Source organism: Cynocephalus volans, chromosome 10 (genome assembly GCF_027409185.1).
Source record: "Cynocephalus volans isolate mCynVol1 chromosome 10, mCynVol1.pri, whole genome shotgun sequence".
In the NCBI taxonomy this organism is placed as follows: Eukaryota; Metazoa; Chordata; class Mammalia; order Dermoptera; family Cynocephalidae; genus Cynocephalus; species Cynocephalus volans.
In genome coordinates, this window is record NC_084469.1 from 68231491 (window position 1) to 68250632 (window position 19142).

The window sequence follows — 19142 nt, forward strand, 5'->3', positions numbered from 1 at the left end:
GCAACTGTTTCTCATATCTTGTCTCTGTGTATATAAGTTCACTTTCTAATCACTGTTTCTTCAAATGCTCCAGATTGTAATATCACCCCTGCTGATGCCTAGGACATTGCCCAATATTCTAAATTATGTTTCTTCCATTGTGGGGGAAATAGAATAATTTAGTCAGGCTCCCTTGGCTCAGGTATGGTTGGGGGATAGAGCAGCACACTTCTTGTAAATAAGTTGTGTGGGTGGAGTTAGCGTGCAGGGGCACCCATGTATCTTTCTAGTTATTGCTTTTGTGTGTTCTGCAGTTTGAAGCAGGCGGGCCAGCAGAGAGCTGGTGTCTAACAACAGAGCATGTTTACTCTGCTGGAAGCTGCTCAGTTTCAGTTTTTCTTTGGACTTTGCCAGTAGCAGTTGAGTTTCTGAGTTTCTCTTTGTATTGCCTAGCTCCTAGACATATGTGTACTGAATAAAGACTATTCCTTCTTCAACCAAGGCTTCAAGGAGCTTTTTGCCAGTTACCTAGCTCATAGACCTGCATGTGAAGGGTTTGTGAATGGGCTCAAGGGGTCTGTGAGCTCCAGACCCTAGCTCTAGCTCTACAATTCGTGTGTCGGCAGGATTACAGTACAATTGGCGTAGTCTGCGACAGGATTCTGAGCAGGTACATGAGCCAAGAAGCCCTTGGAGAAGAAAGAAACGTGGCTACTTTTGAACATGTTGTGCCCTATGGCCACTTTCCTGTTGACTGGGATCTGCTTGCTGCTCACTGCACTGCAAGTCAGCATAGACCAGGTACTACAGCCGAAAACCCCTTGGGTGGTGGAGGAAATGTGGCTGTCCTTGAGCACGTAGTGCCCAGTGGCCACTTTTCTGCTGACCAGAGTTTGGCGTTTGCTCACTCTGCTGCAACTGATCAAGATTTGAAGCAGAAAGCAGAATTGTTGGCAATGACGTGCAGAGACTGGAAGATACCAAGCAGAAAGCAGAATTGTTGGAAGCACAGATGAATGTCCTAGAGGATGACATGCAGCATGCTGGCAGTAAAACCATGTGGATGGTGGCTCAAAGATGGGCCCTGCCTATAAAATGGGAAGATGTAGTGAATGCCTGTTGTGTTTGTCCAGTGTGTGCTCAAGAGAGTCCACACCTCTGGTAGATGCCTCATGCAGAAGGGCAAATAACTCGAGGAAGGGTGCGTCTGGCTAGATTACAGGTGGACTTTGTCAGACCACTGCCAAGGTCAGAGAATTTCAGATACATCTTCACTGCTGTTGATACAGCTACTGGTCTTTTGTTTGTATGGCCTTGTAAGGCCCCAGACCAGGTAAACACTGTGAAGGCATTGAATAGCCTTACTGCTATGTATGGCCAGCCTGTAGTCATAGAGAGTCATAATGGAACCCCCTTTACTGGACATGGGGTTCAGAGGTGGGCCTCGCAGTTGTCCATTCAGTGGAAGTTACATGTGCCATGTCATCCCCAGGTGGTGGGAATGATTGAACGGTACAATGATCTTTTAGAAAAGGGACTAAGGCTATCTACCCAACCCCCATCCCTGAAGGGGTGGATACGGTGGTTATGGCTGACAGTCAGGATTCTAAATGAGAGACCCCACAAGGGTGGGCCCTCTCCAGTGGAAGCTCTGTTGCATAGGGCTGCAACACCTGTACAGCTGTGAGTCATTATTGAAGATGAGCTTTTGAAGCCAGGATATGGTAAGAATGGGAATATTCTCTTACCGGCCCCAACCTGTTTGCAACAGGGACAAACAGTACAATGGGGAGGGCCTTGGAGAATAAAAGCCCCCCATATATGCTGGGTTGGCTTAATAGGGCCTTGGGGAAAAAGATTAGAGGGAGGCTTACAAGTTTCACCTTGGGTGACAAGTACCTGGCCTCCACGAGTAAAGGTAACATGGCCAGGAACAGATAAGTGCTCTATTCTAAAAAGCAAATTTATATTATCACTGTGGCCAATTATGAGTTCCCCTATACTGTTACATGTAGAACCTATAGATCCCACAGTGTTAGCAGATAAAGTATGGTATCATAAACCAGGTAAGATACCTATTCCTGCAACCATCCTTTCTCAGGATGGCAGACTGGCATGTACCTTACCAGAGGGGTGAGAACTTCCCTTATTGGTAACAATAACCCTTCTGTCTTTTCACCCATAGTGTTCTGGTTGCAGGCACTGCACCAGAGTCGAGTGGATATATACATTCATTTGCGTGGTCATCTACTGAGTATGCACCGAACTTCACATCAGTATGACTACAAGATTCCCATGGAAAATCACACCAATGATGACTACTGACCAGACATGTATGACTAAAGGACAGAACTACAGGACAAGCAAGGACAAGCCTTAAGCCATATAGAACAGACAATAGGTTGTATAAATAAAAGTGTCATTTATCTTCGCTAAGGGAACATCGCAGATTTTTAATGTGTAGACTATACGGCGAGGGACCCTGAAGGGGTGGATTGCAGGGAAAATAGAATAATTTAGTCAGGCTCCCTTGGCTCAGGTCTGGTTGGGGGGTCAAGCAGCACATTTCTTGTAAACAAGTTGTGTGGGTGGAGTTAGTGTGCATGGGCACCCATGTATCTTTCTAGTTACTTTTGTGTGTTCTTCAGTTTGAAGCAAGCTGGCCAGCAGAGAGCTCGAGTCTAAAAATAGAGCATGTTTACTCTGCTGGAAGCTGCTCAGTTTCAGTTTTTCTTTGGACTTTGACAGTAGCAGTTGAGTTTCTGAGTTTCTCTTTGTATTGCCTAGCACCTAGACGTGTGTACTGAATAAAGACTATTCCTTCTTCAACCAAGGCTCCAGGGACCTTTTTGCTGGTTACCTAGCTCATAGACCTGCATGTGAAGGGTTTGTGAACGGGCTCAAAGGGTCTGTAAGCACCAGATCCTAGCTCTACCTCTACAATTGGTGTCGTCAGCAGGATTATGCTACATCCATGTATAAGGCCAATCACTCCTAGTTGTAATATACAGTGTGAGCTATATATTCAATCTTCCTTGTGGTAATTTGTGAAGTTTGAACAAGTGTGAAATATCCTGTAGGTCTCTCTCTTGAATATCATTCAAAGGATTCCAAAAGACACCAGTGCTTTCAAGATACTCTGATTTTCCGACCCTTTTTAACCTCACAGAGAATGCTTTTGGTTTCATCAAAACCTATGGCAGATGTTCAGAAAATAATACTATCTCAATCTTGTTGCGTCTATGCACTATATCTGACACTGTGTATATTAGCCAGGATTTTAAAATGTTTCAAGTGTCAGAAATGCAACTAACCTTAGCATAAGAATGTTTATTGGAATATTCTAGAAGAGTTCACATTCCTGCTCTGAATGTACACCCTTTCTAGCAACTCACCTCAGAGATTCTTGCATTATGTAGTGAAGTTCCACATTTTACACCACAATGCTATCCTGCCTCTTGAAGTTTCTGTGGGCTGACTATGAGATTTAAAGCCTGATTTGAACTTTCCAGATACAAAGTAAAATTATACATAATAGAATGCCAAGAACTAGAATTAGGGACTAAGACCTTTCTCCATCCTTCTCTTTTCATTTTTTTGTTTATGCTTCCATTGAGCTCCTCTTTTCTACTACAGAAAGAACCCTTTCATGTCATGGAGAGGAAGTCTACCAACATCCATAAATCTATATCCTTTTGGCTTGCAATCCAGAAGCCAACAGTTCCACCTCACTTCTCAATGGAAAAGGAAAAGCAAGGAAGAAAAAGTCTAATTGATCTATTTTGGGTTCTATGATCCACCCACTTGGGAATGGAGCACAGTAATCCACAAAGAAGACTCCATGAATCAGAGGAGGTCTTCAAATAACAGGGGGTGCAGTCATAAAAACAGTGGTAGTAGAAACACATTTTCTGTGAAGAAAGAGGGAAAGAAAGAAAGAAGGGAAAAAAGAAGGAAGAGAGAGAAAGGAAGAAAAAGAATGAAGAAAGTGGGAAAGGAGGAAAGACAAAAATGAAGGGAAGGAAGGAGGGAGGGGGAAGGAGGGAAAACAGTTGCCATCACTCACAATCATGTTAGAAAAGAGTTTTGCATGATCTAGTCATGTTGAAGATGCTTAATCTTTCATTCCTGACAATGCCTCTTAGAGAAACCTTTGCACTATACAACAGGATATGTACATGGATGTTCATAACAATTTTTTCTGTAATAGCTGAAGTCTAGGCCCAGAAGGTCCATCAGCAGTAGATGTGTGAATAAATTTCAGCATATTCACCTAACTTTTGCTGTAATAATATAGCACGGAAAATGAATAAATCTAGCTACCTGTAACAAAAGAATAATCTTATTTATATTAGATTGGCCAAAGGAAGGAAGGAATAAAGGATAAATGTATTCAAATTCCTCTTAAATAAAGTTCAAAATAGGAAAAACTATACTATATTGTTTAGATCAATATGTATTATATCATTGAAAGGTAATATAGATCCAATATAGTATTTCTTTACTGGTGGTAAAACTAGAAAAATAACAAGCAATTATCACAAAACTTATAATGAGGTTTACTTTTACGTGAAAGCAGTGAGATTATTATCAAGTAAGAATATATGGGGACTGCTATGATGATAGCAATAATCACTTTTTTAACTTGAATAATAATTACATGGAATTTCTCATTATACTAATTTGTTTAACTGGATGCTTATTGACTTGTTGGTGTATTTCGGACATTTTGCCATTAAAGAAGAAGAAAAAGTAATTTTCACCGCACCCTCTTATGACTATGGGATTTTGAGTGAGAGATGTCCATGATTCTCAGTCCAAGGCATAATAATTTACTGACATTAGTCAAATTGCTTCATCTCTTTGTCCATAATTTCCCTCATCACATAATTAAAATAGTAAAATGATGATAATAAAATAGCAATAATAATGACAATAAAAACAACAACAATACCATTAACAATAACATCAACAACATTTACAAAGTTCTGAGATCAAATCTAATAATTTGGTTGACATAATAAGTATTCAAAGAAATATAATCTTTTTGCACTTTCTAGTAATTATAATAGAAAACATTTCACGGAAGTGTATTGCTTTTTGTTCTGCTCTCTGCCAACACTAGATCCTTATCTTTGAGTTCTTTTAATTATGAAATAAATGTAACCAAGCAATGCTTATTTGGGCATCTATAGTATTTTAGGAACTGTGTCCATTGATGGGGATCATATTTAAAAAATAAAATACTGTTCTGTAATAAGTTCATCATATAGACTGGATTTTTCCCTCAAACTCCACATATTTCCAGTGCTAGGACACATAAGATTTATCTGTGGCAGTGTCTTTGTGTAATATTATCCCACAGTCCTATAGTCTTGCGAAATTTTCAAAATGAAAATATTTTAACCACAATTGATTAAGACCACTTCTCCTCCTATTCTAACTTGTCGTACATCACACTTTATCTCATGTCGGGTGGCATTAGAGTAGCTGTGGGCACTGCTGTCATCCAGCTAAGGGGAAATTGAATTGAGAATATATTTAATTTATATTTAAATAGAATGTAGTTACATGATTTACCATCTTGTCTGAATATAATTAGGTTAGTTTTGGCTTTCTAGTTTAGGCGTAGTTTCCAGGAATCCTCCTAACCCAAGCTTTTCTGACTCTCCTGATATCACAACACAAAGGTGTGGGAACAGACACCATACCCTAATATGAATGTACCTTATGAATCCCAGCACTCAAAGTATGTAGGCAATGGGGAGAAAAAAGATTTGAAATATGGGAAGCAAGAAGCTAGTCAATGGCATATTTAATTATTAAAACATCACATTGCAAAATAGTAAGCACAAAATTCAGTTCCTATTAATGTCTGGTTAATTAGGTCTTCCCTCCTATCAGAAATATACCAATTATCCAACATTTAAAATAAAGATATAGAATGACAAATAGATAGGCAGCTAGATAGATAATTTAATATTCATCACATGAGATATAATTTTTTAGAGTCCCTAAATTTGTAGAGTACAAACCTGTAGTAGTTTTACATGCCACAAAAAGTTTGTGTTTGAAGTCTCGTGTTTTACACATTCCTAATTTGAATTTTTAAAAAGATCAAGCATACTAGAGGAGATAATTGGTAATGTCTATTCTTTCTACATTAAAAATATTAAAAATTTGTTACCTCAGTAGGCATATCTTTGAATAAGGTATATCAATGGTCAATAAGCACATACAAAGATGTTTAAGATTATTAATCATTAGGGAAATGCAAAATAAAACCACAATGCGATACCACTTCATGCCAGCTACAATGATTATTATCAAGAAGGCAGACGATCACAAGTTCTTGGGAGGATGTAAAGAAATTAGAACCTTCAAACACTGTTTGATGGAATGTGAAATGGTACAGCAGCTTTAGAAAATAGTCTTGTAGTTTCTTAAAATGTTAAACAGAGTTACCACAGGGCCCAGCAATTCCACTCCTAGGTTTATAATCAGGAGAAATAAAAACATATGTCTACTTATAAAAGTGTACATAAATATGAATAGCAGCAATATTCATAAAATAATGTGGAAACAACCCAAATGTCCATCAGCTGAATAATAGATAAATAAAAAGTGGTAAGAGCATACTATGAGATATTATTCTCACTAAAAAAGGAATAAAGTACTAATACATGCTTTGATATGGACAAATCTTGAAAACATTATACTAAGTGAAAGACACTAGTCACAAAAGACCGCATATTGTATAATTTCATTGATATAAAATGTCTAGTACAGGCAAATCTATAGTGGTTTCCTAGAGGTGGGGAAGTAGAGAAGATGAGAAATGACTGCTAATGGGTACTGGATTTCTTTGTGGGGTGATAAAAAATCTCTAAAATTCTTTACTGGCATCGTTACAGAACTTTGTGAAAAATAATAAAACCTAATGAATTGTATACATTAAACGAGTATGGTATGTGAATTACATATCACTAAAGCTATCAAAAATATGTTATATAATAAGGTGACCAAAGAGTACACAAACAAAATAGAAAGTAAAATTAGAGGCTCATCATTTATTTAATTTATATATTATGCTATTTCACAGATTCAAAGATGTCAATTATATTTGTTAGCATATTAACTTTTTAGCTGGTAATGACTTTTTCTATCATCCTAAAAAAATCATGCTCACTTCCTTACCTAATTTTTATTTTGCAATTTGAAGAGGGATGCAGATGGTATAAGTTTCAGGTTGCAGAAACTCCAGCTCTATTCATTCTGGGAAGATTCTGAAGACTCTCATCTGAGTTGAACATTAAAGAGAGGTAATATATATACATTTTTTAGACCTCTGAAGCCAGGAAAAGAATTATAAGGGACGTGTATGCCAAACAATTCCCAGATATCTCACAAGGCTGGGAAAAATTTTCGCTCTGACATAGAGTAGAGAAACTTCATTGAATCCATAGGACATTTAGTAGAGATCCTCCAAAGGGTCATTCCTGAGGATTGGAGAAAAGCTAACAGAGTAAAGGCTATTCTATTCATTCCTAAAAAAAAAAAAAAAAAAAAGCCTAAAAACAAATTTCGAAAAGATTAGCCTGATATGCATGTAAATTTACTGTTTACTCTCTGTGTTTCTGCCAGAATTAAATCAAAACTCTTTAAGCAAAATAGAAAAAATCAGCACTTAGAAACATAATATTCACAATATCCAGACAAACAAAACTTTTCAGAAAAAAAGCTTATAGTAATTTTTACCAAGAGACATACATTTAAAAAAATAGTAAAGGAAGTTATTCAGAATATGAAAAAAATAATCCAGGTGGCGTTCTAAAGCTATCATACAAATGAAGAGCAGTAGAAATGATGAGTATGTGGGTGAATATCAAAGTTCAACAAAGCATTATAAAATATCTAAAGAAGCAAGAACATGTCACCAATAGCCAAGAAAAAAATAAGTCAGTAGAAACAGACCCAGAAATGACAGGCATGGTGTAGTTAGAAGATAAGGATTTAAAAAGTTATCATGAATATACTCAATAACTAAAAGTAAAACATAAGTGTACACAGAGAAAAAATGGAAGATATAAACTAAATAGGACACTATAGAAATGAAAAATACAATATGACAGAGGTAAACTTATTTGAACTTAACAAAAGATTAGATGCTGCAGAAGAAAATATCAATTAACCTGAAAAACAGAAACAAAAGAAAATTAAACTGAGTCAGGGAAAGGAAAAAATGGAAGAAATAAATAGAGGATCAGTGACTAGTAGGACAATATTAAATGGTTTAACATAAATGGACAGTTTTTGAATTATCAGGGAAAAAGTGGAATAAAGAGATAGTGCTAAAAAGTTTTCCAGTTATAATTAAAACTAAAATACCACAAATCTGAGAAGTTCAGGAAAACCTATGGTGGAAAAAAAAAACAAAAAACAAAAAACAAAGAAGATGTCATGAAGGCACATCAAATTTAAATTTGTGAAAATCAGAGATTAAGATAAAATAATGTAACAATCCAGAGAGAAGAAAGAGACATTTAATAAGGAACAATAAAGAAAAAATTACAATCCTTTCAGAAACAATACAATCTGGAAGACACTAAAAGAATATAATTTAAATGCTGGAATAAAAATGAAGTGATGCTAAACTTCTATACGTCATTAAAATGTTCTTTAAAAATTGAAGGCAAAATACATAATTTTTCAGACAAATGAAAGCTGAGAAAATTTGTTAACAAGAGACATTTATAAAAAACAAAGAAATATCATCAGAATAGTGTAGAATATGGAAGAATAATGTAGAAAGTATACTGAAGCTAGAAATAGGAATGAAGAATATCAGGGATGGATGTGGGTAAATGTGACATAATTTTTGTTAAGCTTTTCAAATATAATTTCAGCATATAATGTTGCAGAAATGTTTTTAAAATAATTATTCAGATCTAATTCACATAAATTGTACCCCCCTTGAAGTGTATGCTACAGTGGTTTTCAGCATATTTACAAACTTGTGCAACCAACACCACTGCATACCTCCAAAACATTATGCAGAAATACCAAGATGTGTAAGACATAATTCTCAGATAAAACTGAGAAAATCCAGATCATCAACCCTCATCACCTTGGACACAAACCCACTTTGTAACTGTGTGTTCTGCTCTTTCCTTGGAGTGTGATCAAGCAATAAAGAGTAATTACTGGAAAAAATATAAATCTCTGCTTAGAGCAAAGCTGATAAGAATGTATTATGAGGCTTATAACTTATAAAAAACTAAAATGTATGACAGCAATAGCAGAAATGGGGATGGATGGAAGAGAATATTGTAAGTTGTACATAATGTTAATTATAATATTACATTTTTATTGTAAGTTATATTTTTGTAAGTTGTACACTATGTGTTAAATGGTATACTATTATCTGAAAGTAGACTCTGAATAATTGAAGCCATATATTGCAAACTGTAGAGAAGCTATTAAAAGTAACACAAAAATAGCTAATTAATAATGGATTTTTTATAACACCATGGTCAAGGGTTTCAGTCCCCTGTATGGGTCAGTTCCCCCCCCCCAAAAAAGTATATAAAATGAAATATGTATATGCTCAATAAACAAAAACAAGTGAGGAAGAAGAAACAAGAATGAAGGAACAGAAGAGAAAACAGAAACAAATAGTAAAGTGGTGGACTGAAATCAACAAATTGATAGATACATTAAAAGCAAATGATCTAACAGTGCCAATAAAAATTTCTGAGATATTTAGAATGTTCTATATCTGCAGTGTTCAATACAGTGCGGCTATTGAATGTTTGAAATGTGTCTGGTGTGAGAGAAGAAATAAATTTTTTAGTAGATGTTACTTCTTAAACATTTAAATTTACAGAAAAAGTGAAGAGAAGAGGAAATAGTCCTCATTTATGAGGGTACGTCAAAAAGTTTGTGAAAAAATAGAATTGAAAGGTCATATGAATCTTTCCAGGACTTTTTGACATACCCTTGTATTTTCTTTCACTCTGTGGCTTGGCTTGTTTTCCCACTCCCTTAACAATGCCTTTCACAGAGCAGAAGTTTCTAATATTCAAGAAGTCTAACTTCTCATTATTTTATTTCATGGATTATGCTTTTGATGTTGTACCTACATGGTCATTGCCAAGGCCAAGGTCACCTAGATGTTTTCCTATATTATCTTTTTAATTTTTATTTTTATTTAATTTCTGTTAATTAATATTTAAATAACCACAAGTTGCTAGTAGTTGTAATGCTGAACCACACATTAAAAGAGAGATTTTGCAGTTAGATGATAATGTAAAACCTAAATATATGCTGTGTCTAAGACATGAACTAGATATAAAGATGCAGATATGTTAAAAGTAGCTAAGGTAAATGTAAAGTATAGGAAAAGATAAATCATAAAAACACTAATCTTAGGAAAGCTCAATTGGCTCCCAGAGAAAGCAGACCACAGATAAGGGAATTCAGTGCAGATAGGGTATAAGGTGTTAGGTACAAAGCTTTAATTATAAAGACAAAGAATTTATAAGAAGAAACCATAAAGTCTCCCAAGTATATTCACACATAAGGGAGCTTCAAAACACACACAACAAAAACCAACAGAACTGAACGGAGAAAGAGAAAATACGTAAGTACAGCTTTAGATTTCAACACTCTGCTCTCTGTAATTAACAGACCAAGCTTGGTTAATGGACACAAAACAGCTAGATAGGAAAAGTAAGTTCTATTGGTGTACAGTTGAGCTAGGCAGCTATAATTAATAATTTACTTCATGTAATCAAATGGCTAGAAGAGAGATCAAACGTCCACATCACAAAGAAATGATTAAGTTTTGCAATGAAAAATATGCTAATTACCCTGACTTGATCATTACACATTGTATACACATATTGAAATATAACTCCATACCTCACAGATACGTATAAACACTATGTTTTATTTAAAAAATAATTAATTAATTAACCCCGAAAGCAAAAAAAAAAAAAAGAAAAGAAAAATCAGGGAGAATATGCAACATTTGAACCATGCTATCAATAACCTTTACTAACCTTTATAGGATGTTCCGCCCAACCAGTAAAATACATATTATTTCAAGTACATCTGGAACATTAACCATGGTAGATCATATGCTGGGCTAGAAAAGTATCGCTAAATATAAAATGATTTAAATAATGCAGAATATGTTACCTGACCAAAAAAATAAATAAACTGGAACTCAATAAAAAATTGATACCAGGAAAAAATTTCCAAATATTTGGAAGCTAAAGCAAACAGATAAATTAAGATTTCACTTGGGGCATTAGAAAATAAGTTAAATCAAATGAAAATAAATATACATGTTATTAAAATGTAAGAGATGTAGCTTAAGCAGTGTTTAGAGGGTAAATTTATATTTGATAAAAAACAATTTAAAAATCAAGGACCTAAGTTCTATACACCTTCCGTATGCCCCAGCATTTCCAGATATTTACCCAAGAAAGTGAAAACATATGTCCACACAAATATATGTACATAAATGTTCATAATAGCTTTATTCATATGAGCAAAACAATAAAAACAACACAAATGTATATCAGCTCTTTCATGAACAAATAAATTGGAATATATACATATAATGAATCCTCAGCAATAAAGAATTCAAACATTGATACATACAACAGTGCTGCTGAATATCCATATACATTGTACTGAGCAAAAGAAGCTATTAAAGACTTCTGCATAATCCTATTTATATGACGGTCTCAAAGTCATATGTTTAGGGATAGAGAACTGATCTTCATGGCCTGAGGCCAAGGCTTGGGGAAGGGGAGACTATCTGCAGAGACATGAGAAAACTTTCTGAGCTGATAGAAATGTTTCAAATGCTGACTGTGGTGGTGGTTATATTATGCATATATTTGCCAAAACTCATTGGACTATACACTTAGAATGTGTGAGAATGTGTGAATGTTATTATATGAAAATTACAGTCAGCAGAGTTTCTTTAAAACTATTGAAAAAAGTAGGGATTTTGGAATCCAAAGCCTCAAATTGATTTTTATGCAAATATCAGCTAGGTTATGTAAGGAGTATAACTTACTACCTCTGTATCTGTACCTTATTTAAAAATTGTAAACAATATTTACCTTTCTCTTTTGAGGTAGGAACAATTCAAATTGTTCGATCAATATTGCAACAGCACCTTTTTCCTTCTTGAGTTACAACCAACCTTTTGTAATGTTTGTACTTGTAAAGGCTTTCAAGTAATGATACAACTACCTACTGCATACTATATTTTCACATTCCAGCATGTGCTTTATACTCACACCAGGTCCTGCCTGGCATTCCTTCTATTTTGCAGGCTTCAGTGTGAAGGCCTGCATGTACGAACTATTGTAGTTCACTTCAGTTCTCAGCAGTTCACATGTAAGACATTTAAACACTTTTAAATTTTCAGTCACTATTAGCAGTGACAGGTACCACCCCAGGTGCCTTGGGCAACTTTTCTGAAAGGTCAGACATAAGCACATTCATTCCTGTACATTCTACACCCCTTCTCCCCTAGCACCAAGCCCAATTACTTCTGTTTTGTATGTCAGTATCTTCATCAGTACTGCATAACAGGAAGCACAATAAACTTAGGTGACAATTTTTAGCTGGCGGCAGGTCTGATTAATGAGGCAAGGCTGAAATTAACTTTTCCTCATGTCATGTAGATTTCCCAAGTCATGTAAAATTCCCCTTGTTATGCTCCCCATTAACATCTTCACCACCAATAACCACACCGAAATTTAATGTACTTTTTACTGAAACAGGCATCCATCCATGTCCTATTATCCTGTAAATAAAATGTGACATGATTTGATATTAACACAGATAAATTTGTCCATTTAGAGAGCTCTTTAGTCAATGCAATATTTCCTGATTGCATGTCTAGTATACATATATATGGATAGGCATATTATGTTAAAAATAATAGGTACATCTTGATGACAAAAATGGAATACAGATTAAGGAGGAAATCTCTGACAGGTCATTATTGTGAATGGCAGCAATGCCATATACATTTAAAAATAATCAACCATGTAACCAAAGGCAGAATGCCTTTCCCATTTAAAATTAATTTTCCAAAGAAACTGCTCAGCATGCTGAAATTGTTTTCAGGGCTCAATAATAAAAATGGCAAGTGTTCCAATTTCTCTCCGTTGTCTGTTTATATTTAAGAAAATCCATTTGGCCCAGAACCACAGAGCTTAACAGCAAATGTTGCACGTTATCATGTAATTAGAAATAAATACATTAAAATTCTGCTAATAGAAGATGTGCTTATAATAGAGTTAACTGACCAAAAAATAATCAGATTTTTCAAAATGTTAAAAGCATAATTACTAATTTTCTTATTGCCATGTGAAAACAGTGTTGTTTATTAGTTGTCATCCTCACTAAAAATTGTTAACACATAGTCAATTTATAAACTGGAAGCAATGAGATACATCAAATGAAGAAACTCTAGATCATTTATCTCCAGGACTAATAGGGATAAAATAGTATCTATTATTTAATAGCTGTTAATTATTATTGCTGTCATTAATATTCCAATTCTGCCTTGAGAGGTCATTGTGTCATGCTTTCTATTCTGGCTTACAGAGTATAAAGTCGTGCATTGTTTTTGGTTTAGCCACTGAGTAATTGTTGGCCTTGAGCAAATTAGAAGACTCTCTGGATGCATTTTGTTCTGCTTTTTAATGAAGTACCTTAATGTAGATAAAGATCCTTATCTGCTCTTATAGACTATAACTAAGTCAATGCCTGATGCACATCAAAATGTTCCCCAACCCAAAAGCATATTTGCACTTCTGTAGCACCTTTAGTGATATTATACAAAAAGTGATTGGATATTAACTCACATATTTCAGACATGATTTTTAAAAATGGCTTTAATATTTAGGTTCAAGGTGCATTCTCACATCCTCTAAATAATATCTTGGGGCATTCCTACTCAGCACATGGCCATCCTACATTATTTGTTTTCTCCATGTGAAACTAAGTCCAGTGGATGCATAATGAGCACCAACTGCATGCAAGCAAATGCTAATTATGAGCCCTATTTGGCAGATGTGTAAACTGAGGCTTATGGAGATTAAAATGAGTTGCCTGAGGACCAACAGTTTAGGAGTTATTGGTAACATGACTCTTTCTCTTTGTAAATATAAATTTAACTCTCATTTTAAAAACAAAACTAAAATAAGTGTAAAAGAAGATAAAATCTTCTCACCCCTACTTTCTCTCTTCAAATCCTATACTTCATAATTTTCTTGATTTCAGGCTCAATGGAAAATGGAAAGACAGAAGGTAGGAAGAGCAAATCAAGAAGATGAATTCTGAAACCAGCTCGGAAGCCTAAAAACATAGCCCTATCTGTATTCTCTGCATGGTCTCCTCTCTCTGGCTCCTCCCCTTGCCCTGTCCACACTGTCACACCCCTTGCCCTGGTGTCCAGCCCATCCCAGCTCAATGAGACCATTCCCTCCTCTGAGTTCAATAACACTTCAGAAGAGAATCTGACACACTTAAAGGGGAGCTTTGAGCTTTGCCTGGCTCACAGTGGTATGAACACTGGTTCAGTGTCTGCACAACCAAGTCCTCTCCCTTTTATGGGCTGCAGACACTGTTGAAAATTTAAGAGCTAGAACCTCATGATTAACAGTTTCGTTTAACTCTGACATACAGAAATTCCCAAGTGGTCCTACTTGCCTAATTTTTATAAAACACCTTTCCAAGTATAAATAATTCTCCATCTAGACTATCTAGACTATGGTCTTCTTGGGTGTGGCCATCAGACCTTGGTCCTGTCTGTGTTCACAATAACACTCGATAATGTCTATGAGCTCAGTATGGACAGGCATACCCTATGCCTAGCACAGTGCCAGAAACACACTAGGCTCACACAGAAGGCTTGTGGAATTACAGGGAAATATTTCCATTAAAAACTTCCTGTTTGGCTCACTTATTGCAATGGAATTTTAGTAACATAGGTGTTAGGCATTATCAAGTGTTACTGTTAAATTTATCAAGGGGCTGCATACTTAATTATAAAAATCCACAATTTTAGTAAAACTGGTTCTCTAACTCTGCTAGCTATAGCTCTGGTCTTGACATTGAGAAAAAAGCAGAAAAAAGCCTTGACTACAGTTACTGCCTTTTTTAAAAAAAAGATGCTGTAGCTGGATCTGTGCAATACGTAAGCATGTCTGATTGTGGTGGTAGGAAAAGCAGAAGTGTGATATCAGACAGACCTGGGTTTGGCCCCATCATGGTAACTTTACAAGCCAGTTCCCTTATTCTCCCAGTTTTTCCTATTTTTTGACATAAAGAGGGAAAGTGAAGTTTATCATTTCAGCTTTACTTTAGGATTTCAGATATCTTTACTAAAGCACCTGCACAGCAATGATACCTAATAGGTGTTGAATAATCAGTAGCTTCTATATTTTATTACTGTGATTTTATAAATATACAGAATATTGTTAAATATTTTATCCGGTATTTAGATTACAATTATATTAGCAAATATGTAGTCTGCAATTTCTTGTTGAAACATGTAGGGTAAAAGTTGTTGGACTGTAATAAATAAAATCACAACTTCTCAGGTATAAATAAATCCTGTAGTTTTATCTGATAGTAAGAATTAAAACTTTGTAAGAACTGAGAGGAGTAGGGGAGAGAGAGAGAGAGAGAGAGAGAGAAGAAAGAGAAACCTAGGGGGGGAAGCAGGCAAAGAAAAAGAAAAACTATATCATTTCAGTTTCTGAATAATTGCATTTAAAGAAACAGCACTAAGCTTACCTCGATCTTCTGTCTCAACATATATAACTTTTATCCATTTCTTTTTCTTCTTCAAATCTCCTGTTTTTCTGTTCTTTAAAAAAAAACAATTGTCAAAAACACCACTACCTCCTTCACAGGTTAATGTTCAGCCGAGTGTGGTAGTCAATGAACTAAAATGAATAAACTTCCCACGAGATATTAAATACCTTAGATGTTTCTAGAGCCATGAACCAGCTGGAAGCCATCTGTAAACTCTGAGAAGGCAAAAGGCAGAATGGGGTACTAAAGTCTCATTTGTAGTTTCTTTCTTCAGACTTTTCACGTTTTGTTCCATCACATCCTCAAAACTATTCAAAGAGTATCATTGCATCTTCATATTACAGATATTAACTAAGAATCAAAGAGGCAGGAAATGGGGAAGCCAGGATTTAAATTTTGGTGTCTGGGACTCCATCTTTCCTATTGTCTCCATTCTACCAGAACTATCCAGTGAAAAGATAGATAGTACTATGAAGAAACAGAAACAATATTTTCTTTTGTGATGAGTTGGAGAAATCGTCCTGAAAAAGAATGCCATGACCTTTTACTTTACCTTTCTTGAGACTGCTACCTCATCTCCAAAACGGTGGCAAGCATTCTCATCTCTGCTGGATTTTGTGAAATGAAAGTAGGGGATGTTTTTAAAATTCGAAAGCACCCTCAATGTTTATAGGAAAGTTTGCATTAAGGTAATAATTTGGTGAGCAGTTATTGGTGGTTGACACTCCTGTAACTGTAATCGCTTAGACCAACCAACATTTCCCATGGAACCACAGGTGCTTCTGGGCAAAATGTCCCAAAGTCAATTCATTTTTTTGTAATGTTTCTTATTTGTCTTTCTTTCTCATACATGCAATTCTTATTAGCATATTAAAGGCTCTGGCATTTTTACAACCACAAAAAATGTAATGTTCTTGATTCAAATTTCAGCTCTACCATCTATTGCTATGCTACTTTAGGCAACTTATCAAATCTCTTTGAGTTGATATTTGCTCATCAGATAACTGGGTAATCCTATTGCAGAATAGTGTCATCTGAGGGAGATATTGTATATACAGTAGTTTATGCAGTGTCCAGTACACAGTTAAGTGTTCAGTAAATATTAGATATTCTTCTCCCCTTCTTGCAACAGAATTCACGTGTTTGTTGCACCAGACAGATAACTGCCTTGGAGCAAAAGTACTGTCTGTTACATTTGCCTTGTGTGAACAGTTTATGTCAAATCCCAGTTTTAGGAAGGAAGGAATTGCCAAGTGCTTTCTTCTGTCACAATGGCAGGCACTGATCCCATCCTTGAAATACACAAAGTTAAAAAGCTATAAGTCAATACCTCCATCTTATTTTATAAAATTTCCTTTTTATTAAGGGGGAAAAAAAACTAAAGAAAAACAAAATTGCTTCTGTGTTTCACCTCTTATACCAGGACAAGAAAAAAAGTGAAATTGCCTTCTTCCATCCCCATTGGCCCGCCTCACATTTTTTCCTATATTCCTCTCTCACACTTACTCACCTCCACCCCTTTATTTCTCTGGGATTTGTATTTGGAACTCATTCATATTCACTCAATAGCTTGGATTATCTTTTTTACTTATTCAGGAATTCATCAACACTAAAAAGAGTGAGGGATGATCTTTCACTTCCCGTAAACACTTCATTATTTGCCTTTGGTATCTGAAGACAACTTAACAAAACAAAGCGTATCCTTACAGAGTGTCTCCTCAGTAATTACTGCTAGTGTTGTCAGTTGCAGAATGCCCTCCTGCTTGCATCAGAAATATCTAGCAGAGAAAGGCAAAAAAAAAAAAAAAAAAAAACAAGTTAGCCATTTTTACTCTTTCCAAACTGGGAAGAAATTCTGAAATCAACTCAGCTATGCTTGCTCTCTGTCAAGCTCCCAGATCAAATGTGCATCTCCTGTTTTGGGTGCTAGTCCTCCTAAAATCAGGTTTGCACAGGGGGGCCAAGGAGCCAGCAACAGAATCAAGCCAGCCTTTTTGCCAAGACAACCCCTGCCCTTCAAATGCTGCTTTTCTTTAATGAGAACATCTGTACACTCTACAGCTGTCCTTATTGCCTTTGCCTAGAATTTCCTAGAAAATATTTGTTTTTCATTTATCTTCTTTGCTTCTATGTTTGTTGTGACACAATTTAATGTACGCATACACTGTTTACCACCACCCCCCCTTCAAATAAATGATATTAGGTAGAGAATAGTTTCTCAAAACTGGCTCTCTTTTATTTTTTGTTTTTGTTTTTTGTATTGATTACATTTGTTCTATATGCAGACAAAAAGAGAAAGTGAGAAGAAAGAATTTGTCCTTTCATACCATAAAGATCAAGCTTGATATCCTGCTGCCACTTGCTCATTTCATGATCTTGAACTTCATGACCTTGAACAAACAGCACATGATTCTGTACCTCAGTTATACTCAGGGATATGGGGGAAAATAATATCCATCTTCATTTTAAGAGTGAAAATTAATATTTTTAGGAACTTCCACTTTAGACAAGATGGCACAGACTCATTTTTCTCTGTTTGTTCTTGCTGAGCACAGCATAAATTCTGAAATTATGCGGAAATAGCAAAAGTAAAACTCTGAGAAGGTGATAAGAAGAAAGGTGAACAGGCTTAGGACCACAGGACTGGAAGAACAGCCCAGCAGCAGGGCACCTTAAACCTCCCCACCTACTCAACAGAAGAAGGCTATCCAGACTTGGCATTTCCTGACTTTCAGCCTAGGGGAACTAGGTAGGTTTATTCCTCCCCTGGATGGAACAGAGTCCCTACAACATCAGATGACCTTGACACCAACACCACCAGCAAGCAGAAGTTCTGCTAACAATAAGTGTCCAAGGAAACCACTCTTCTACCTGGTCAGACTCCCCTTCCCCAGTGAGAAATACAGGGACAAAAGGGTAGAATCAGTGGAAGGAAACTAATCACAGCAAGCAATTCCATTTGGGAGCCTCTTTGTCCCCTAAGTCCTGAGACTCTCATTCCTCTCCCTGCCCCAGCATTCCCACCCTAGTCCACAGACACTGGGGTTGGGGGTACAACCAAGGTGAAGGCCCAGCCACAGCAAGTAGCTAGGCCCAGAAAACTCTGCTCCTGTCCAAAGGCATTGGAGTGCTTGGGTGGAAACAGGGAGAAGCATCGAAGAGCCTGGGGATTGTCTTTGACTCAGAGGGTCTGAGACTCCTTGTCTTTCCAGAGACAACAGGCAGCTGGGGGGGGGGGGGATGCTAGGGGCATCCCACCACACTCCTCCTCCATGGGAAGGCACCCAGCAGGCCAGGATGGGGAA